This window comes from Macrotis lagotis, chromosome 8 (assembly GCF_037893015.1).
Source record: "Macrotis lagotis isolate mMagLag1 chromosome 8, bilby.v1.9.chrom.fasta, whole genome shotgun sequence".
NCBI lineage: Eukaryota > Metazoa > Chordata > Mammalia > Peramelemorphia > Peramelidae > Macrotis > Macrotis lagotis.
Genome location: NC_133665.1, coordinates 133,297,448 through 133,322,264, shown reverse-complemented (window position 1 = coordinate 133,322,264; position 24,817 = coordinate 133,297,448).

Here is a 24,817-nt window from a genome sequence, read left to right as displayed (position 1 = left end):
GACATACACAAGGTATGCATGTGAAAAAAATGCTTGCTAAAACACTTATGTAATTGGTTACGTAAATGTAGAGTATAAAAGTATGTATCCTGTGATCAATGAAGGAACCAGCTTATGCATCATATTGATGTCGGCCTGAGTTCCCTCCTCTGGACTTGACATAAGGTCACTAAATGCAATCTATTTAAATTATTTTTTTAAATATCCTCACTATTGATAGGAGAAATGAAAGTTAAAACCCTTCTGAAGTACTACCTTATATCCACTAGATTGTCTAATATGACAGAAAGAGAAAATGACAAATATTGGGAGATTGAAACATTGATGTACCTTGAGAGGATTGTGAAATGATTCAACAGTTCTGTAGAACAATTTGGAGCCATGCCCAAGGGGCTATAAAACCATGCCTACCCTTTGGACCAGCAGTGAAATATAGCCACTGCTAAGGTTATATTCCAGAAGAGATGAAATACAGGAAGAAAAGAACCTATATGTAATGTAATGGGATAGCAGCTCTTTTCTGGTGATGGGGAACTGAAGATTGAGGGGTTCCCATTGGTTGGGGAATGACTGAACAAATTGAGGTATGTGATTGAGATGAAATGCTATTCTGTTATGTAAAATGATGAAAATGAATCTCTCAGTAAAAAACTTACATGAGGGGTGGCTAGGTGGCACAGTGGATAGAGCACCAGCCCTGGAGTCAGGAGTCCCTGAGTTCAAATCCTCAGATATTCAATAATTACCTAGCTGTATGGCCTTAGGCAAGCCACTTAACCCCATTGCCTTGCAAAAAAAAACTTACATGAGCAGATGAATGGGAAATATACTGTATATAAAGCAACAAAGACACTGCAGGATGATCAGCTGTGAATGACCTACCTTTTCTCAGCAATATTGTGATCCAAGAGAACTCTGATAAAGACTACTATCCATCTCAAAGACAGAGCTGATGGTGTCTGAATTCAGATTGAAGCATACTTTTTTTTCAATTTGTCTTGAGATTTCTTTTTTGGGGGGGGAAGGAGGTTATGTTTTTTTTTAACAACATGACTTTTATGGCAATGTTTTTCATGACTACACATTTTTAACCTATATGAAATAACTTGCTTTCTCAATAAGGGGAAGTGGAATGGGAGAAAATTTGGAACTCAAGATTTTGGAAATGAATGTTGAAACTTGTTTTTGTATATAACCAGAGGAAAAAATAAAATAAAATAGAACTATTAGAACAGGAGATCAAAAGGGAGGTAACAGATCTGTCAACAAGACCTCCTATGGAGGGTGGGGGAAGAAGGGTCTATATGTGCAAAAATATTTATAGCAGCCCTTTTCATGGTGGCAAATTATTGGAAATTGAGATGTTCATTAATTGGGAAATGGCTGAATTGTGGAATATGAATGTAATGGAATTCTATTGTGCAATAAGAAATGATGAGCAGGGGGGGCAGCTAGGTGGTGCAGTGGATAAAGCACCAGCCTTGGAGTCAGAATTACCTGGGTTCAAATCCGGTCTCAGACACTTAATAATTACCTAGCTGTGTGGCCTTGGGCAAGCCACTTAGCCTTGCAAAAAAAAAAGCCCTAAAAAAAAAAAAATGATGAGCAGGAAAATTTCAGAAAAACCTGGAAAGGCTTGTATGAAATCAGCAGAACCCGGAAAATGTATATAGGACATTTACGTAGTGCATAGTACACAGTGTAAGATGATCAATTATGAATGACCTAACTCTTCTCAACAGCACAGTGATCCAAGTGATCCAAGATCCAAGATGATTACAAAGGATTCATGATGAAAAATACTATCCATACCAGGTAAAAAATTAATGGATTCTGAATGCAGATTGTGGCATACTTCTTTTACTTTATTTTTTTCATTTTTTTGTTTTGGTCTAATTTTTTCTTTCACAGCAGTGACTAATATGGAAAAATATGTTTTACATGATTATACATATATATAACCTATATCAAATTGCTTATTTTAGGAATGGAGAGGAGGAAGAAAAATTTGAAACTCAAAGTCATGTATAAATGAATGTTAAAAATTGTCTTTATATATATATATGTAATTGGGAAAAAATAAAATACTAGTTAAAAAATAAAAGCTTCATAAAATAAAATGCAAAGGAGATCGTTTTAGATCTTGAATCCATTCTTTGGCATGTTCAACAGCACATTTAAGCCTTTAACCAAGTTATTTAGATAAAATGTTAAACAGCATAGAATCTATATGGCACTTCACTAAGGACCTCTTTCCAAAGAGGTGATGCTTATACTCAAGAAACCTAAAGTGTAACAATAATAAAGAGTTATCTAGTACTCTAAAAGACAGATGATGAAAAGCAATTATTACCGTACAAATTCATAAGGCAGTCTTTCCTTTTTTTTTTCCTCTGTCCCTCACTTCTTTATTAAAACATAGAGAAAATATGCCATGATGAAAATGTTTGGTATTTTCCATTTCACCTATAATCCATTACAAAAATGTTGTTGTGCAAGGAATCAGGTAAGAAAAAAGATAAACAACAAAACCCACAATTTTTCTTTAAAAAATTCAAGTTTAGGGGCAGCTAGGTGGCGCAGTGGATAAAGCACTGGCCCTGGAGTCAGGAGTACCTGGGTTCAAATCTGGTCTCAGACACACCTAGCTGTGTGGCCTTGGGCAAACCACTTAACCCCACTTGCCTTGCAAAAACCTAAAAAAAAAAAATTCAAGTTTATAATAAGGGCATTCATCAGTTAGTAAGTAATAAATGAACAAGGATTCACAATGGCCATGTTTTCTCTTCTAATCGACAAATGCTTTTAAAATCAGTAGCACAGGTAAGTATGGATTTTAAATGGGTTTTAAAATCCCCTCAAGTTCTTATAGTGAGCACTTTTGATGTTATAACTGAATTACTGAAGTGTTATGACACACAAAATTCTAACCAGTGAATGCAATTCAGAGAAGGTTATTTTCTGTCCCTAGATTTGTGAGGAATTGAGATACTGTCACTATCCAAATCCTCTAGTGTATTAAAAAGTGGAAGTAGTTACTGTCAATCAATTTCATCCTTTGTAGGTCTTTTTACAGTAGATTTTTAGGTACAGTTGTCAACCATGGAAACAGTAATGACAGACATCTAAATACAAAATGCTTGAATTATTTTGTCTGTTTTAAAAATATGGTCAACATAACATTTGTTCCATATTAGTACAACAGTAATTTTGTGCTGAGAATTACAAACCATAGACTCTAGGTGTTTTACTTCACAAAGAGAATCTAGTTAACAGTTGAAAAAAAATCAATACATTTCTTAAAAAAACAGCAATTTTTTATTAAACTAAAGCTACTACAAAAGAAACAACCAATGACTTGACAAAAAAAAAATACACTAAAACTTTTTTAAATTTTAGCCAAAAGGGGTGGCTAGGTGGCACAATGGTTAGAGTACCGGCCCTGGAGTCAGGAGTACCTGGGTTCAAATCCAGGCTCAGACACTTAATAATTACTTAGCTGCATGGCCTTGGGCAAGCCACTTAACCCCGTTTGCCTTGCAAAAACCTAAAAAAAAAATTAGCCAAAAGTTGTCAGAATTTCAGTTTACTAATGTTTACACATTTTATGTATTATATTATGAAGCAATCATGCACAAGAAATCAAAAAATAAATCACTTTGAAACCTAACTAAACTGCATATTTGAGGAATACAAGCTTTATAATAAAAAATGTTTGCGCACAGTAGTTAGTTGAGAAAAGTTGTTCATTCACCTCTTGGCTTGTAAAAAATATTTTCCAGAATCCACTCCAAATGATTAACAAAACCTTTAACTATTGTATGTAGCAGGTACTGTTTTCCCCTTCTACTTCTTCCACCCCTGCTTGGGTCATAAGGTCAGCGATGGTTTTCTCCAGATCATCAACGCAACTGCTCATATCATCAATTCGGCCAATAATCTGATCTGACATGGTCTGAAACTTGTCCTGCATCTGCTGGAGAAGGGTCTGAACCACAGCAGTCAGGTCCTGTACAGTTCTGGGAATCTGTCTCTGCCACAGCTCCGGCTCCAGATTGAACTTGAGTCTTCTTCCTTTTAAAGTAATTGTTACACTCCACTCTCTAGAACTGAAATTAGGTTTTATTCACCCAACTAGTTTGCTAAAGATCAATTAAAAATACATTTTTATTTTACCTTCCACTGGCTCTCCTAGTGCCCTAGTTGCCAAAAACCCCAAGTACATTTTAAGTATCAGATTGTCATCTTCCAAGATGTCACATAACTAAAATAATTCCCTTACTGTATCCTTTCATGACTCTACAACAGATTCAAAAGATAAAAATAATAACGCACAAATAATAGAGGAGACTCTCCAAAAGGCAAAAAGATGAACTAGAACAAATATAAGATTAGAGTCATGAGGACATAGGTTCAAATTCTGTTACTTTCTATTTGGATTTTAGGCAAGTTGCTTCTCCACTCAGGTCTTAGTTTCCTCACCAATAAAATGATAGGAGTTAGACTATACTTTTAAAGTCTCTTCCGGCTTAAAATCATCTATGAGAGGCAGTCAGGTATAGTGGACAGAGTCCAAAAGTAGAATTCAGGAAGACTTCAGCCATTTGTTTAGGTAGGCCTAGCTAGGTAGGATCTCATGTCGGGGCTTGTCAAGACCTTTTCAGGGTTGCTCACCCACCTTTGATGTCCATCTATTTCCCAACTCTCCTAGAAGCTGTACAGGAAGCATAAACAGTGGCCCCATCCTTGTAAAACTATCTTGATAGATAGGCTAAACCAGGATGAAAGTACCCACAGACCTCAAATCTATGAATGAGTTAAGGGAATATCTTTCCAAAGCAATTTGTTCCAAGGGCTAGGGAGATGGTTGAAGTAGGTAAAGATCTTAAGAATTTGGTCAGATATAGAAGACACTGTATCACGGGCCATGGCCAGTGGTCTTGGTTTTTGTCTTACCTCTGGACTTGGATGACCGACCTTAAAAGAATGAGGCTGGGGCTGCTAGGTGGTGTAGTGGATAAAGCACGGGCCTTGGAATCAGGAGTACCTGGTTCAAATTCGACCTCAGACACTTAAAAATTCCCTAGCTGTGTGGCCTTGGGCAAGCCACTTAACCCCATTTGCCTTGCAAAAACCTAAAAAACAAGAATGAGGCTGATGACTGTACAATTCTACCTCACTTCAATTCAAGTCAAGATAGCATCCTCCTGATATCACTGATCCTCTTCCTTGTTAAGGAAGAACAAACTACAACTGGATGACCCTAGGCAAATGTTCCCATCTGCATAATGGGTTATGCCTCCCAACCAAATGATGTAACATTTTTTTATATAAAGAGCCTTGCAGTCCTAATAGAAATTGGGGCTGTTATGATTGTCTGAAAAGCAATGGTACCAGGTAAGGCATTTTTCTCTCAGAGTCTGTTTCCTCTTTCATAAAAATAATATAGTTGGAGGGCAGCTAGGTGGCACAGTGGATAGAGCACGCCAAGGAGTCAGGAAGACCTGAGTTCAAATATAACCTCAGACACTTAATAATTGTCAGCTAGATATGTCACTTAACCCTATTGCCTTACAAAAAAATCAAAAAAAAAATAATGCAATTAGGCTAGATCAAGAGTTCTTGGGGCGGCTAGGTGGCGCAGCGGATAGAGCACCGGCCTTGGAGTCAGGAGGACCTGGATTCAAATCCGATCTCAGACACTTAATAATTACCTAGCTGTGTGGCCTAGGGCTAGCCACTTAACCCTGTTTGCCTTGCAAAAACCTCAAAAAAAAAAAAAAATAAATAAAAGAGTTCTTAACCTGCAAATCCATAAATTTATGTTTTAAATATTTTGAGAACTAGATTTCAATGTAATTGGTTTTCTTTGTATTCCTATTTTATTACTTAAAAACATCTGCTTCATGGTTATAAGTGTGGAGCCTATATCAGATTGCTTTCTGTCAGGGGAAGGGAGAAAAATGTAAAACTCAAAACCCTGTAAAAAAATGATTGGTTAGAAATAAAACAACCAAAAAACCAAACAGCTTCTGCAAAAGGTTAAATCCTGGGCAGATTTTGTCCAAGGGCCCCCCTGGCTCCTGTCTACCCAGCAGCCAAGGATGCCTTAGGCGGGGTGGGGCGGGAGGGGGCGCCAGAGACGCTCAGAATTTGGGGCTGGAGTCCCGCGTGCCGACGCCAGGGGGCGGTAGAGCAGCTCGCTCGCTCCCTCCCCCCTCCTCTTCCGGCCACATCAGCCGGAACACAGGCCGGAAGTGGGGTCAGGCTGATGCCGTACAAGAGGGGAGGCCGTACGGAGCCGTCCCCAGCTCCTCCGGAGGCCGCGGGGCTCTCTCTCGCCGTTTCCAGGCCACGACGCCCCGAGGTGTCGGGGAGCTCAGGGAAGGTGGGGCCGGTGGAGCTTCCTCTCGCTCTTCCCCTCCCCCTTCTCCCCGCCCCCACCAGAGACAGCATGGCGGCTCTCGGAGTTTGACCCCCGAGGGGGCGGGGCCTAAGCTCGGGGCATGCGCCGTGGGCGCCAGAACGCTCCGCTGCCCCGCCCCCCGGAGGGCGGCCCCTCCTCCAGCCTCGCTCGCGTCAGAGGGCGTGGCCCAGGCGTCCGCCTGCTTCCGGGGGCGGGGCGAGGAGGCGGAGGAGGGGCCGGAGGCCTGGATTCGAGTCCCGCCTGCGCCCCCCGCTCCTCGGAGCCTCAGTTTCGTCTTCTCTATAAATGGGAACAATTACACCCAAAAAGTCGACCAGGGTGAACAGGGGGCTTCCAACCCCAGGAGCCGGCCCTTTTAAATCAATGTGGGGGTGACCAGGTGGTGTAGTGGATAGAGCACTGGCCCTGGAGGCAGGAGGACCTGGGTTCAAATCCAGCCTCAGACACTTAATAATTACCTAGCTGTGTGACCTTGGGCAAGCCACTTAACCCCACTGCCTTGCAAAAACAAAAACAAAACCTAAAAAATAATAATATTTATACTCTAATTGAGGCAAATAAGGCTTCAATATACTATTATAATTATTATTATATATTAAGATTAAGACATACATTAAACAACTGTCAGCAAAGTCAATTTTTCCTTATAGGCCTTCTATCTCAAATCTAGGCCAGAAGCCTCTGTTTTTCTCTTATTATGTTCAATCTCCAGGCTCTGATGGATTCTTGCCTTCTGTCTTTCCCGCTCCGATGAAAAAAGGAATTTTATGTGTTATTGATTTTGCTTCTTTTCATTTGGTTAACTCACCCTGTCCTTCCTTGAAAGTTACTCTTCCAGTGATTTCTGATTTTATTTTTTTTTAATTTTATTAATTTATTTTACTGGTCTACCTACCCCTGACTTATTTTTCTGTCATTTTCTTTGGTAGTTTTTCTTCTCCCCCAGCCCCCTTTATTGGATTTCTATAGTCTTTTGATTTCTTTTCTTCTCTCTTTACACTCTTTTTCTTGGCAATCTCATTGATTCCCATTACTTTAACTATCATCCCCTTGCAAATGATTCCCAAATCTTTCTTCATATTCTAACTATTTGTATCATTTACTCACCACCTAACAGTGTTAAACCCAGAATATGCACTCAGAAAGTATGTGTTGAAAGAATTAAGGATCTCAGGAGTCCTCAGCCTATTTGCCAAGAAGGACATAACAAGCTTCAGCCTGAAACCTCACAGACTGAGGACAAACGGTCCCTCCAACTTCCTGACACAACTGTCAGCCTGTGGCTGCCCCAGTTTCTTCCTTAACAGCGAGGTTGTTCCATGCTGCTAACATGATTCTTTAAATCAGAAACTGAAGATCATCCAGAAAGAAGGTTGAAGAATTCTCCATAGGAATATGCAAGGTGAAGAGCGCTGTTCTCAGAAAAACAGGGAGAGAGGATACTTGAGATCTTTGTCAGAGAATTTCAGAACTCAAAAGAACCTCAGAGATATTCTAGTTCAATTTATACTTGGGCAGCAATATCTCTATGATCCCCAGTGTGTGGTCATCCCTTCTGGGTCTCAGTTTCCCCCTCTACAAAGTGAGGAGGGTTCTTGCTTTTTTTATTGGGTTTTTTTTTTTAGTTTTTTGCAAGGCAATGGGGTTAAGTGGCTTGCCCAAGGCCACACAGCTAGGTAATTATTAAGTGTTTGAAACCGGATTTGAACCCAGATACTCCTGACTCCAAGGCCGGTGCTTTATCCACTGCACCACCTAGCTGCCCCCAAAGTGAGGAGGGTTCTTAATGAACTTTTTTTCCAGTCTGATGGAAACCATAGAGCCCTTTTCAGAAGCATGTTTTTAAATGCATAAAATAAATTATATAAAATTACAAAGAAATCAGTCATAATGAAATATAGCTATCATAGGTCTATATCCCAAAGATATCAAAAAAAGGAAAAGGATCTATTTATACAAAATATAAGCAACTATTTTTATAGTGGCTAAAAATTGGACATCAAAAGGATGCCCATGGGGGCAGCTAGGTGGTGCAGTGAATAGAGCACTGGCCTGGCCCTGGAGTCAGGAGGACCTGAATTTAAATTTGACCTCAGACACTTAATAATTACCCAGCTGTATGACCTTGGGCAAGCCACTTAACCCCATTGCCTTGCAAAAACAAAAAGCAAAAAAACAAAAAAAGGGGCATGTCCATCAACTGAAGACTGGCTAAACAAGCTGTAGTATATGATTGTAATGTAATATTATTATGTGGGAGGAAATGACAAGGGCAGGGGGTTTCAGAAAACCCTGGAAAGACTTACATGAACTAATGCATACTGAAGTGAACAGAACCAGGAGCTGTACACTAATAGCAATATTGTTTGTGGATGATTTAGCTATTCTCAACAAGACAATCCCAAAGTTCTATTGATAAAACATTCTGTCCACCTCCAGAGAAAAAAATGGTATTGATTGAATATAGCCTGAAGCATGCAGTGTTTTCAATTTCTTCCTTTCATTTTTTTTTCTTTCTTCACCTTCTTGTACAAAATGACTAATATGGGAATGTTTTACATAGTTGTCCATATTGGATTAAAGATAAGGAAACTGAGGCAAACTAAGTCTAAGAAACTTGCCCCAAGGATACACAGTGTCTGAAGCTTGGCCCTCATGGGCAGAACTAAAAGCAATAGATAGAAAATGTATAGAGGTAGATTTAGATTTAGGCTTGATGTCAGAGAAAATTCTCAAAGCTTATGGTGGCATAGTGGATAGAGCACTGGCAATGGAATCAGGAGGACCTGGGCTTCAGATACTTAATAATTACCTAGCTGTGTGGCCTTGGGCAAGCCACTTAACCCCATTGCCTTGCAAAAATTAAAAACAAAACAAAACAAACACATAATTGTCCATGAAAAACCTATATCTGATTGCTTACGGGGGGGGGGGGGGGGGAGGGGGGGGAGGCATAGAATTTGGAACTCAAAACTCAAAAATAAAAAAGTTATGCCTCGGACAAAAAAAAAGAGAAAGAAATACAGCTATCAGCTTGCTCCCACGGGTGCATGCCTGTAATTCCTGCTCCTGGGAGAGGCTGAGGTTTGTGGATTGTTTGAGTTCCAGAGCTCTGTGCTGCAGAAGGCTAAATTGATTAGGCATCTGCACCAAATCTGGCACCGTGTGGTGAACCCCCAAGAGTAGGGAATATCTGGTTGCCCAAGGAGAAGTGAACTGGGCCAGGCTGGACATGGTGGGCCAAAGCTTCTAAGCTTGTTAGCAGTGGGACTGGACTGTGAGCGACCACTACAATTCAAGAATGAGCAAGATAGGGGGAAAAAAGGAAGCAAGGAAGAATAAAAGAAAGGAAGAAAGAAAAGAAGGAAGGAAAAGGGGGGAAAAAGAGAGAAGGAAAAGAGAAAAGTTATAAAAAATATTTTTTAAAACAAGCTCACAGCCTTCAAGTTAAGAACCCCTCACCTGCTGGATCTCTTTTTAGTTCTAAATTCTATGATCCTTTAAAAAAATTAATCTAGTAGGAGCAGTCAGCATAAAGGAGATTTAGATGAGGAAGCCCAGTGAGGAAACTTTTAGCAGATTAGGAAAACTCATGCTTGGAGGGCTTTCCTTCCTTACCTCAGTTTCTCAGAATCTCTGTCTTCAAGGTTTATCTCCTGTCTCCTATTAAGCAGTTACTTTGCATTTATTTACTTTGTGTATAGTTGTGTACCTGCTGTATTTCCCTTCCTTCCCCTTCTCTTTGCACTCAGGGCCTGTATTCTTTTTGTCACTAATACAGTGACCACTTTGGGTTTTCATTGAATTCCATTGAACTAGGGTGGGAGCAGGGGAGAGAAATTATTGAATGTGAAGTAATACTGAGAAAACAAAGTAAGCAGAATAGAGTTGTTAATTGTATGTAGGTAAAGAGGATGAAGGCTCAAAGGCTTGGGGGAGAAAAACAATTCAGTGGACAAGTCCCTTACAAAATATTTGTTCTCCTTAATAATAATATCAATAATATAATAACATTATATAATATATTATAATATAATAGCAATAATATCAATAACAATGATAGCTCGAATTTTTGTATCACTTTAAGACCTGCAAAGTATTCTACAAATATCTTGTTCTATCCTCACAACAACCCTGGGAGTTTCATTATTAGCCCCCTTTTAAAGATGAGAAAACTGAGGCAAAGTCTAAGAAACTTGCCCTAAGGATACACAATCTCTGAAGCTTGGCCCTCATGGGCAGAACTAAAAGCAGTAGATAGAAAATGTATAGAGGTAGATTTAGGCTTGATGTCGGAGAAAATTCTCAAAGTTTAATGCTACACCAAAATGTAATCAGCTTAGTAGTTGAGGGTTCTTCCTTACTCTAGGTCTTCAAGAAAAATCTTGATAATCATTTGTTCCTAATGTTATCAAAGGGATTTTTGTGTAGTTAAACAGGATGATTCCTGAAGTTCCTACAGCTCTGAGATTCTGTGATTCTATAAATCATTGATGGCTCTGATATTTTCAAGCCTGAGTAATAAGAGGTTAGCAGTGTCATTAATAGAAATGGTGAGATTAAGGCATTTGTGGGGAGCAGGGTGAGGGGAAGGGACATGGCCAATGTGAGAATTTATTTTTCTTTATATATTTGTAACAGGAATTTAGTTTTTCTTGATTCATCATGGGGAAGGTATAAAGTGAGAAGGATAGAATGTTGATCCAAAGATAAAATTTAATTTTTAAAAACAAAAATAGAAGGGGCAGCTAGGTGGTGTAGTGGATAAAGCACCGGCCCTGGAGTCAGGAGTACCTGGGTTCAAATCCAGTCTCAGACACTTAATAATTACCTAGTTGTGGTGGCCTTGGACAAGCCACTTAACCCCATATGCCTTGCAAAAAAAAAAAAAACCTAAAAAAAATAGGGAAAGAAGAAGAAAAATTAAGTTTAAGGGAGATAAGTTTCAAGAAGGGATATGATAGGATGTTAGGTTTAAAGTTAGAAGAAATCTTAAAACTTCCTAATCTAATACCCCCATTTTATAGATGTGGCAACTGAGACCCAGATAGTAGATAAATAAGGCCACACAGGAAGTGACAGAGGCAGGATTTGAAGTCAAATCTGATTGGAAATCTAATGTTCTTTCTACTGTACCAGGTTACCTCTTTAATACTGATATGTTGAACTTGATGATTCAATGGACATTAGGGTAGAATGTCTTGATGATGATTGGGAATGTAAATTTAGAGGTTAGAAGATAGAGGAAATGATCAGACTGGAGATACATATTTGGGAATTGAAGTATAAAGGAAAGGTCTTGACATTCCCTACCAACCCCAATTATTATAGTGTAAAGGTAAGATGAAATTTTGTATAGGTAACCAAGATGATCTGTACACTGTGACCTCTTTCTGAATTGAAAACTTCTTTGTTTCCTTCAAAAAGGGAACCGTTAATTGGTTAACCAAATAACCTGTGAATCTCTGGGGGTTTTAAATAGAGGAATTTCAGTCCTTGGTCAGGTAGGTAGTGAATTAGTCTATTAACTCCAAGTTCAGGAAATGAGGACTTCATTTTCAGAACTGGAATTAAATTTTTCACCCTTCTCTGTCTTTCCCTCTACTGAGCATGTCATTAGAGAATATGGACCCATGGCAGATAGTTCATTCACCGGGGATCAGAGAACAGACTAGCAGAAAACAGTATATGGGAATAGAGTGATCCAGATTCTGAGGCAGTCACCCAAAGAGAAAGTAGCTTGATAAAGAAAGTGGACTCAAGAACAGCATTTATTTATTTGTTTGTTTGTTTGTTTGTTTACATATTCATTTACTTACTTTAGTACACTTATTTATTTATTTTTGGTATTTTCAAATCAATGGGGTTAAGTGACTTACCCAAGGTCACACAGCTAGATAATTATTACCTATCTGAGGTTGGATTTGAACTCAGGTTTCCTGGTGCTCTATCCACTGCACCATCTAGCTCCCCAAGAACAACTTTTAAGTCATAAAGTTCTAGAAGTTGTGAGTTACCGCTTTTACCACATGTGTATCTTACAGGAAGGCTTCAATACCACTGTATTCTATTTAAGCCTGTTCTTCCCATGCATCTCTGTATATTTGTGGAAGAATAATGAACTCCAGACTTTAGTGAGGAATGTTTCAAACCCACATAGATTTCATACCATCTGATAAATGACTTTCTTAAAAGCTAAATCTACTAGGTGATTTTAATGGAAAGTACACCACTGGGGGTTCTTGACTGATAGTAGGAATAGGAACTACTAACAAGATTAACCTTGGAGCTCTGAAAAATAGTAATCATTATCCTATTGGGACCACCCTGCATGTGGGTTGTGCAGATTGAGGGGATGAGCCCAGAGGGGATGCTACAGTAGAATTAGTTGATAATATCTGCAACCATTCCAGCTAATACATCTTTTTTTTTTTAAGGTTTGTTTGTTTTTTTGCAAGGCAAATGGGATTAAGTGGCTTGCTCTAGGCCACACAGCTATTATTAAGTGTCTGAGACCAGATTTGAACTCAGGTACTCCTGCTTCCTGGGCTGGTGCTTTATTCACTGCACCACCTAGCCCCCCCCCCCCAGCTAATAAATCTTCAAGAATCATACTATTTAAAACCACTACAATAATATTTTTAAAAATTAGCCTCACTTTTAATGACAGTCTTGTTTTCAATGTTTCCAAAATTTCTCACTTTTCTATATCTGTTATTTACTGATATAATTTAGGACTGATTTAGGAAAAGATTAACTTCATTATTTGAGATATTAGTAATGGACTTACTAATAGAAAAACTTACAGATATTTACTATAACTCAGAGGTTTTAACTGATGTATTTCACTTAATGTTTTTGAGGACTCTAGGACTGAAAAGGATTTTAGATATTGTCTACTCTGATGCTCCTCATTTTGGAGATGAAACTGTAGTCAGGATAGAGGAATTTTCTGAGCTCATACCACTAGTAAGTGGTGCATGGAATAGAAGGAACCTGAACCCTAATCTATATTAGTTTGTGGTTGAAACAATTAAATCTAAAAAATGATGTTTTCACAGGTATGTTCCTTAACCTACAGTAACTTACAATCTAGTTGGGGGATGGTCATAGAATCTGACAATTGGAAGCAAACTCAGAAGCATAGCTGCTCCAGTTAGTGCGTAAATGGGAATTCCCACCACTACAACATCTAGTTTATTCCATTCAAATACATTTAAGTGCTTTCTAAGTGGACACCCAAGCTTGAAGACCTCCAGTAATGGGGGAATCCCTGGACTCCCAAGTCAATTCATTTTACTTTTAGGCAGCTTTAATGATAAGGAAATTTTTTCTGGCATCAAGTCTAAATCTGTTTCTCAGCAACTACCATCTACTGCTTTTAAATTCTGCCCTCTGGGGCTAAGCAAAGCATGGCTAATCCTTTTTCCACATGGCAACCCTTCAGATATTTAAAGGCAGTTATTGGAGCATGCATACAGAATATACTTAAATAACACTACAAAACAGTTTATGATTGAATGCCTAAATGGTTTGATATAAACAATGAATGGTATAGGTGTTCCCCCAAAAGGGGAGGATGTTCTGACTGGGGCTGTAAGGGAAGACTTCACAGAGGAGAGAAGACTGAAACTGGGCTTTGCCTCCTTTATAAATTTTTTTTTTTACAAAAGCATTTTCATTTTCTGGCTCCCACTCCTCACACATTAAAAAGGAACAAAAACAAAATCCTTGTAACATATATCCTTAATCTTGCAAAACAAATTCCCAATTGTGCAAAACTGTGTGCTACATTCTGTATATTTCATCCATCACCTCTCTGTCAGGGGAGAGCATTCTTCCTCTGAAGTCATGGTCAATCATTGTGTTTAGTTCCTGTATTTTTTTTAAACTCCTCACAAAGTTCCTCCTCCTCCTCCTCCTCCTCCTCCTCCTCCTCTTCCTCTTTCCTCCTCCTCCTCTTCTTCTTCTCCTCCTTCTCCTCCTCCTCCTCCTTCTTTTCTTCTTCTTCCTTCTACCTCTTCTTCCTCCTTCACTCTGAATAAAAGTTAGAAAGAGTTGCACCAAATTAAGGGGAGGCCTCTTTAAGTTTGAACTTCACCATTGCATAGCTTTGAGCAAAGGAGAGACATGCCAAGACTAATGTATAAGGAAGATGAATCTGATGGTGGTGGTAGGAAGGATAATTTAGAAATGACTGAAGGAGAAGCTGGAAGACCTGTTAGGCAGCTGTTGCAATAGTGCAGGCAGTAGAGCCTAATAAAGAATTTTCATGCCATGGGGCAGATGATATGAAACTTACCCTCAGTAGAGATTAGGTATGAAGCCCACCCTCAATTGAAAGAGAAGAGGAACTCACCCTAACTAGAAGTTAAATACTATTGTTTTTCTCTTGGAGGATTTCAAGAGCTGGCAGCAACTCTGAATCCCTATACCCTGGGGCTGAGCCCCAGCTGTCCCATTGTAGTTAAGATTGAGACAAGCTGGTGGTAAGAAGGACCTATATTATGACAGCAGCAATGGGAAATAGAAAGGAGGTGACATTTGTAAATGAGATTGCAGAGAATAATTAAAGCCAGCTCCCAGAGTTCTGGACATATTGGATTTTAGCTCTTTTGTGTGAATCTGAGTTTAAGAGGGAAGGATTATAGATATTGATTTAGGAATTGTCCTGTGTAGATGTTGAAGAGAGTTGTTAAATAAGATTACCAAGGGAGAGAGGGCAGAGAAAGAAACCTGCTGAAGACAGACCTTTAAAGTTGTGAAAGGACTGAGTGAGGATCCAACAGAAGGGACACAGAAAGAGCTATTAGGAAGGAGTATCATGTCTTGGTAGTTAAGGAAGGACAGTATCCAGAAGAAGGTATTCAATGGTGTTGAATGCTATGAGGTCAAGAAGGGTGAGGACCAGAAAAAAACCACTGCATTTGGCAATTAATTCATTGCTCATCTTTCAGAGAGCAGTGTCAGTCTTGTGGTATGACCATGTCACCCTCTTACACAGTAAACTCCCGTGATTTCCTATTGTCTACAGCAGCATATACAAAATCTATGGCATTCAAAGTCATTCATAACCTATCCCCCGCCTAACTTTCCAGCCTTCTTATACTTTATTTCCCAACCCATACTCTTCCATTCAATGACACTGGCCTTCTGGCTGTTCCAAAACAAGATTTGCTCAGTATTAGGCATTTTCTCTGATTGTCCCCTATGCCTGGCATGCTCTCCTTCTTCTTTTCCAACTACTGGACTCAAAGAGGAATTTAAATCCTGATGAGATAAGTACAGAATGCAGTGAGATAAGGAATAACTTGAGAAGCTGCATGGATCTGAGAGAAGAGAAGCATAAGGGGAGTGCACCAAGGCCTTTCATAACAAAAAAAGAGAGTTGGCTATAGACTCCAGAAAGAATTAATTAATGCTGGCAATTGAGTTATAGAGAAAAAGCAGAACCTAGGAACCCAGCTTATCCCTCACCCAGCAGAGAGGCTGTACCCAGGGTGTAATTTCATGAGGATTCCATGAGGAGAAAAAGGACATTGAGATTTTGCAGTACCAGAGGTATGAATTCCCTGGTCCTCATGTGTTCCCTAAATGTGTGTCTCTCTATTATTGCACTCTAAGTTTGTGCCCATTCTTCACATCTATACTATGTATATTTGTCAGAGAGTGTACCCTAGGTAAATATTTTGTAGCTACTGTTCTTTCTATGCTAGTAAATCTTGGCATCTTGATAAATCATCTTAAATAAATACCTTTGCTCTGAGCTAGTTTTGTCTAATAGCTAACTGTTAATGAGGAGTATATTGCTGGGGGGGGTGACTCTTGAGTTGTAGTTTTAGGAATGCAAACCCACAGGCCACCCTAGAATCTGGGAAGTAGCAGCCATCTTTTGGGGACCCAACCCTTAAGTGAATTCATAAGCATAATGGGGAACTGGTCAATGAGAACCCAGTTTAGTCTGATGCAATCCCCTGTGTGGACTTTGGGACATTTAAAGGCTGGTCCAGTCCACTATTTATGTGGTGAAGGTACAGATTTATGTTCAAAGGGCATGAACTAGCCAGAATGAGACTCTCAATCCTTTCTGGTTGTGATCAAGTGAAGAGGTAATAACTTGTAAGCCTTCAGATGGAAAAAAGAGATAACCTATTCTCCCTATCTAGTTTGACATGATAACCATGAGCACATAACCCTGCTGTTATTTTTGTCCCTATTGTGTTATTCCTTCCTGCCTTAGGTAAAGAGGTATTGGAGATGGAACTGATTTGGTTGTGATCTTGTGAGCTTTGAAACCACCAGAGGTCCAAGAGCCAGAATTCATGGCAGAGTTTGTAGGCAGAAGAGACCAGTCCATCAACACAACCTGCATCCTGACCAGAACTCAGCCCAAAAGTTTGACTATGAAGCTCAGATGCCAGATCATATATCTAAGGGATCAAGGTTGCATTCAGAAGTGAACTTGGTAGGGGTAAATGGTTTGTAGAATTTTGTTTAAGTTTGAGCCCACTCAGCTAGGCAGTACAGTAGATAGAGCACCAGCTCTGGAATCTGGAGGACTTGAGTTCCAATCTGGCCTCAGACACTTAATAATTACCTGAGTGACCTCAGATTAGTCACTTACCCCCATTGCCTTGCAAAATAACAAAAAAAACAGAAAGTTTGAACCTACTCTCTCCAGGAACTAAGGTGGTACAGAGGAGACACTGCTTTGGTTTGGTTGAGGGGGAATGCCTGTGCTTCTGTTCCTGCTTTATCTTTTCCATAAAGAGATCCAAATTTAGAATTCATCACTCCCCTTCATAACTAGTCACAATGGGCTATTTGATTTCCTTTGAACACACACTCCATCTCTTTTTTCTCTGTCTTGGCATCCTACTGTCCTCATTTCTGGAAACCACTCCTTCCTCATCTTTGCTCTTTCAAATTCTAGTTTCTTTTAAAGATTGGTTCAAGTGCCACCTCCCACATGAGACTTCTCTCAGTGACTAGTATTGAAGAAGTTAGCTTGTAAAAAATTTTCCTGTTATACAGTGGTTTTTCAATAATGTCTAGCTCTTCATGACCACATTTGGGCTTTTCTTGGCAAAGACATTGGAATGATTTACCATTTCCTTCTCCAGCTCATTTTACATACGAGAAAAGTGAGGCAAATAGAATGAAGTGACTTGCCCAGGGTCAGATAGCTAGTAAGTGTCTGAGGTCACATTTGAATACAGGTCTTTTTGACTTTAGACAGGGGTCTATCTACTATACAACCCTCCTACTCAATGATTAATTAATAAATAATTATCTGCTATCTAATTTGGTATATATTCTATATTTGTATGGATGTGTGTCTGGGTGTGTAAATGATGCCTTCCCTAAAAGAATGTAAGTTATATGAGGACAGGAGTTGTTTTTCTCTACTGCCAACATCTACTTAGAGGCAATGTGGTACAGCAGGTAAACAGCAGATCTCCAAGTTATCATGACCTGGATTCAAGTCCTGCCTCTTCTTCATCCTGACTAACATATTGTTCCCTTGGGCAAAACCCTCTCAGCATTCTAGACTATACATTTCAGATAAGGTGTTCATCTGCATTGATAGAAGAATCTTCTCACCTGTAAATCAACTATAGGTGAAAGACCCCATCAGTACCTATGAAATCTCAAGTCTAGGACCTATTGACTCTGCTGCTAAAATCTATAAAGGCACTTACCACGAAATAGGTATTTTTGATAGATATTGTTAAACTGATTAATAGTGAAAGGGTGATGTTACTAAACAGAGGTATAAAAGAAATAAAAATCTAATACCAGGATGGTTACTTGGGATTATAACATGAACCTTAAAATTAACCATTTTTTGGAACTGGTTTACCAAGGGAATCTGAAGGGCTGAATTAAATAGAAGATGGAGAAACAATTTATGCGGTTAAGTACATTAAAAGGAAATTAAGTTAACAAAGAATGAAATATTATCTAATAAGAATTCCTAGGTTCCAAAATATTTTCATCTTTCTTATGTCAATTTAATAGAAAAATCCCAAGAGAGCTTTGTTTCTTGATCTTCTGACAGTTGTCAGTTTAAAGTCATGTATATGATTAAATAACTGATTTTGCCTTTTTTTTCCAGTTCTGTCTTTCTAACATTATAGTAAATATTTACCTAGTATTAAAACTATGACTGCAAAACCTACCCTTACTACATTTATTTGTGAGGATTCGAAATGAGGGACTGGCAAGAAAACAAGTATAACTGGGAAGGTTTATGGTAGGATGGTGATAAATTTAGTTTTGGAAATGGACTCTTAGAAGTTCATCATTAGTTATTTTACTGTTTGTTGGCAAGGTGATCAAAGATAGTAAATATGGTATTTTCTGTGTCTACATACTATAATTTCAGGATTCAAGAAAACCCCACACCAAAAAGTTTATTTAGATATATATATATATATATATATTTCTTTATTTACCCACTGACCAGTATTTTACCATTAGAGATTTGTCCTTTTAACTTGAAATTTTGATTCCTATTAAAATGTTTACCCTACTGATTATTGTTAATCAAATAATTGAAGGTAAGGAGATGTGCAAATGACACTGGAAATATGGTACTGAAGTATAATACCAAAGATAGGGATTTGGGATTCATTTGTAAAATGGTGGATAGAGCACTGGCCTTCTGGAGTCAGGAGGATGGGAGTTCAAATCCAGCCTCAGATACTTGATACTTACTATCTGTGTGACCTCAAGCAAGTCACTTAACCTTGATCACCTCTCATTCAGGGCTATCTTCAGTTCTGATTCATATCTGGCCACCAGACCCAGATGACTCTGAAGGAGAACATGAGACTGGTGACTTAGTACAGCCCCCACCCCCCACTCAAATCCAGTTCATGTGCTTGTTAGGCCATCACCTACCTGATGTCATGGTCTTCTTTGAGAATGAAAGACAAAACATCATCATCATATTTGAATTAGGAAATATTCAGAAGAGAGTAAAGTCATACTGTCTTGACAGGATTAGAGGATATAGGGAAAACAATGTTAGCTTCTCAGACTGGGGTTGTATTTCTGAACTTTTTCAAGTCCATGATGTATATCTAAGAACTCAATATACAACGGGAAAAATATTAAAGCATTCTCCCTTGTCTCTTCACTTCCCAACCTGCTCTCCATGGAACCATCTACCTATCTATAACCCTTCATTCTGGATTTTCCATCAACATTTACAAAACAGACATACATAATTAAGTGGAAAGAGCAATGGGTTTGCATTCAAATACCTAGGTCCAAATCCCGGCTCTGAGTATTTTTTCACTAATCACTTCATGTTACAGAGCCTGAGTTTCTTGTCTGAAGGAAGCAGGTGTTGGTTTAGATGATCTCTGAGATTTGTTTCCATCCCCAGTACGTATGATCTTATGAAACCTAGGGTGTTTCAGTAAGGATTCAGTCCTGACTCAGTAAGGATTCATTCCTGAGGAGGCAATGAGCACTGACACCTGGAAGGTGTGGTGACAGTTGGTTTATCATGACCTAATTAAGCTGCCTAGGGACAGGTAGGTTTTGAAGCATGACTTATAGTTGTTTGAAGGTACTAGAGCTGTTGCTGTAGACCCAGAAATTCTCTTGGGAGTAAATTTGGGCTCTAAGAGCTCAGGTGTGTCCTACAAGGGTAAAGATGGTGGGGTTTTTTTTTCTTTCTAGACTTCTAGCTCTGTAAGAACAGGAACTATGTCTTATTGTTTTTTTGTACCATCCCTAACCCCAATACCTCACATATTTCCTCAATAAATACTGATTAATGAATGAAACATTTTAAATGTTTTGTTAATGCATCTTTCCTTTATTTTATTATTATGTAACTTTTCAATTACTCTTTCAATTCTACTCCTCAACAGAACCCTCCTTTGGAATAAGAAAATTGGCCAAGGAAAACAAATTAACACAGGACCTATGCCTAAAAATGAAGACTTCCTTTTGAACCCATTATAGGGTCATGGATTTAAAGCTGTAATCAATCAAACAAGTATGTATTACACATCAGGGACTTTTGCCAGGTGTTGGGGATACTAAGAGTGAAACAAGCCCTACTCATAATTCGAAGTAAATGAGAACAAATCAAGAAAAAGCCATCAACCATTCCCTCTTTGCCAATAGGAAGGAGACATATCTCACCATCAAAGTATCTGAAGTTGATTAGTTGGTAAATTAATCAGAGAGAGGACTTTTTGGAATATTATTTTCATTATATCACCATGGTTGCCATGTAAGTAGTTTTCATAGTTTAGCCTACTTTGCACTGCTTCAGTTCATATAAATTTTCTCAAGTTTTTCCAAATTCTTCTTATTTGCCATTCATTATAGTGTCATATGCACTTGTTGCATTTTAAAAGTTATTTTGATTTCTGGATTTGTTTTATTGTTGTTGTAATTGTTCCTATTGTAGGAGCATATCACAGTGTATTCAGCAACACCACAATCCATAGCCTCTAATTCTCTTTCTGATTCTTTGCTAGAGCAAAGAATATTGTTTAGAAAAAATATATATTTGTATCTTTGAAGAAAGAACTGTCTTTGGCCTCTGTGGACTGTCATTGAACAGTGGTACACTAGTAATAGTACAAAGGATATGTTGATTCCAATGACTTTTTTAGTATAATTCCAAAATTTTTAACAAATGATAGTTTCATCATCTTCATATAAAATAGGATATAATCTCTAAGTTCAATCATATGCACAGTGAAGATAGCTAAACCATTATAAGTATCATGAACCTTATCTCATTTTATAGATAAGTCACCAAGGAGAAATGATTTGCTAGGAGATTATAAACTGAATTCTTGAGGAACCCAGGGGACTAGAGACTTGATGGGGATATAAACGCCATTCCACTTAGTAGACCATTTTCAGTCACTTTAGTCCATTGTTGAACATGAAAATCAAAAAAATGATAGTTTCAATACCTACTACATGTTATTTTAGAACCAAAAGGGAACAGTACAAATAAAAAAAAGGAAAAGGAAATTCTACCATTATAGCTTCAACCCTTTAAAAGGATGAATTCATTTCTTAAGCCTATATTAATCATCCTTTGTTAAAATGCAAATCCATCCCATCCTGAGCTATTATTAATTATTTAAACTAGTGTGAATGGAGGATATGAAAGCAAGCTTTTTTCAAAGGGAAAGAACATATGTATACTGGCAGGGATATTGTGAAGCTAAAATGAGATAATTAATGTATGTAAAGCATTTTCCAAGCCTTAAAGCTCTATATAAATGCCAGGTATCAGTGTTGTTATTGTTATTTCCCTAAAGTCACCAAGTCCTTCCAGTTTGGTAATGACTTCTTTGTCTAAACCTTCTACAGCATTCCTGATGAGTGCAAGCAATGTTTATAGAGCAATAAAACCATAGGCTCTCACAAGCTGGTTAGAATTGACTTCAGTACATCCTTGGACTGGGGGACTTGGGCTTGGGGTGAGAAAAAAATGAAAAAGATTGACAACCAAGAATAGAGGAATAGAAGAGAGCTCCTTTCACCCTGCATCACGAAATTGCCTCAAACCAGTTCTTTCTGAACTTCTGTTAGGGAACCTTGATTCAAAGTTCTGTATGTGCTGGTTAGAGTTATTATTATTTTTATAAGTGCCTTTGACATTTGACTTAATTAATTTTCTTATTTTATTCTGAATGTAAATTTCAAATGAAACAAAATTCCTGTATATATATATATATATATATATATATATATATATATATGATAGGGAGAAAAAGGATTGTACAATAAACTAGTAGTGTTTATAATATACAGCTTGGTTTCTTTAAAAATACAATAAATAATAAAATAATAAATTCAATATGCTACTTTCAAAGTTGTTTTGCCTATAGTGATTATGGGCCTAGTTATTTTATCAGTGTCTTATTTCGTTTATTTTGGCACATATACAGATCCAGTTGCTTACTCAGATGGCATTTCTGCATCTGAGATGTGTATGAGGAATGCTGGGAAATTTCTTCTGGAAGAATCATGATGTGTAAGGGAAATGCTATGGAGAGATTATAGCATATATGTGGAATTAAGTAACTAGTTCCAATAGCTGACTGTGTGGTTGGGAATAGCCTTTTTCCATTGGCTGTGTAGCTAGAATTGTTATGCTGCATAGAGGCCTGCGTCAGCCTTGGCTGTCTCTCTGCTTTATTTGCATCTGGGGGAGCTGTGTGATCCATGAGAGAACATGTAGTAAGGGCAAGGACCTTGAAACCTTCCTTCTCTAGGGCTAGATGGCTCCAAAGAAATGTGTCCCTCTTGGTATTGTTGTCATTACTGTTGTTCTTTTTCATTCAGGGAGGTAGAGTCTCCAATCTTTGAGGAAAGGAGAACAAGCCAAAGAAATCTAGGAGTCAGAATCCAGTTTAGATGTTGCAATCAGTCCAGTGTCAAAACCTTTAAGATCAAGGAGTATCTTTGTGAGCATCTTTCTTGACTCGTGCCAGTGAAAGTTGAAATGGGGACTAATCCAAGAGTGATGCCATCTTTGAATTTGGTGGAACCAATGATATATAGGAAGAAAGCTAAATTATGAGCCTAAACCAACCCAGAGACCAAGATGGTGTAGGTTGGATGTTTATGATGTGTCAGGGAAGAATTTGTTTTAACTCTCATTTTGAAAGAAATATTTCTTTGTAGAAAGATAACTAGTATTAATAAGTGTTTACAGGGATTTAGGTTACTAATCACTGACCCCAACAAATGGAGGCTCAAACTAATGAGAGTGGAGAAAGAGACATCCAACAAACTCAGGTACCTTGATATTCTAATAGAAGATATACTAGGCTCAATTCTGGGAAAACGAATAATGCTATATTTTGTTCAACCATCCCCTTAAAATAAAATGGAAATTTATATATGTATAAATATAGAGCAATACACAAATATATGTATATGTATATATGTATGTATATATTTACATGTGGGTCCTTTTCTTCTTTTTTAAAAAAATTCCTTTGAAGCATAATATAACCCTAATAATGGTATTTCTGAATCAAAGAGTACTTGTACATGGTTTAGTGTTACAAATTGCTTTCTAGAATGACTAGACAAATTCACAGTTCCACTAATAGTTTATTAATACTACTTTTAGTACTACTTTGTATTAGTCTACTTTTCTATAACTATCCAACTATTGTCATTTCTTCTGTCATCTTTGCTAATCTGACAGGTGTGAAAAAGCAGCTCAGAGTTGCTTTAATTTGCATTTCTTTTTTTAAAAATAGTTATTGATCACTAAATTTCTTCTCTTGAGATCAATTTATCAATTGGAAAAGGATTTTTATTTTTATAAGTTTAAATGTTTTATTAGAGAAACTTGCTGCAAATTTGTTGTTTTTTTCTAATTAACTTTCTCTTCTAAGTTGAGCTGCATTAGGTTTATTTTTGCATTTAAAAATATATATAATAAAAATTGTACATTTTGTCTCCTGTGATCTTCTCTATTCCTTTTTTGGTCATGAGTTGTTCCCCTGTTCATAGATCTGAAAGGCAATTCTTTCTTGCTCCTCTAATTTACTTATGTTGTCACATTTTATATCTAAGTCATCTCTCCTTTTGGAGCTTATATTGTTATATGGTTTGAGATATTTTTCATGTCTAATATTGACCAGATTGCTTTTCTGTTTTGCTAGCAGTTTTTGTCATATAGTGAGTCTTCATGCTAATAGTTGGAGTCTCTGGGTTTATCCAATACTATACAACCATATTTATTTGCTTGTCTATCTAATCCGTTCCACTGAGCAATCTTCAGAATCATTCTGATAATCATTGCTTTGTATTATAGTTCAAGATCTGGTATTTCTAAATCTTTTAATGTCTTAAAAATTATTCCTTTTGAGGTTTTTTTTAATAACTTTTTATTCCTCCTGATTAATTTCACCAAGTCTCTCTTTCTCTTTTTAAAATTTATTTAAGGCAATAGGGTTAAGTGACTTGCCCAAGGTCACACAGGCAATTATTATATGTCTGAGATCACATTTGAACTCAGGTCCTCCTGACTCCAGGGCCAGTGCTCTCTATCCACTGCGCCATCTAACTGCATCCCCCCCCCCAGTCTCTTTTTATGCCTCTTCCAAACCCTTCAGTCATTTCACTTTCCTTTTCCTACTTTCTGGGACTTGTCTCTCAAAACTTCCATTTCAAAACTTTTTCACATTTATTTTCCCTTCTGTGCTTTTCTTATGATGGTTAGCTTTATATAGTCCAGCAGCTCTCAAACTTTGTGGTCTCAGGACTTCTTTACACTTTTAAAAATTATTGAGGACCTCCCAAAGTGTTTTTCTTTTTGTAGGTTATATCTAGTGATATTTACAGCTATAGCTATTGATATTTTATAGTTTTATCTAT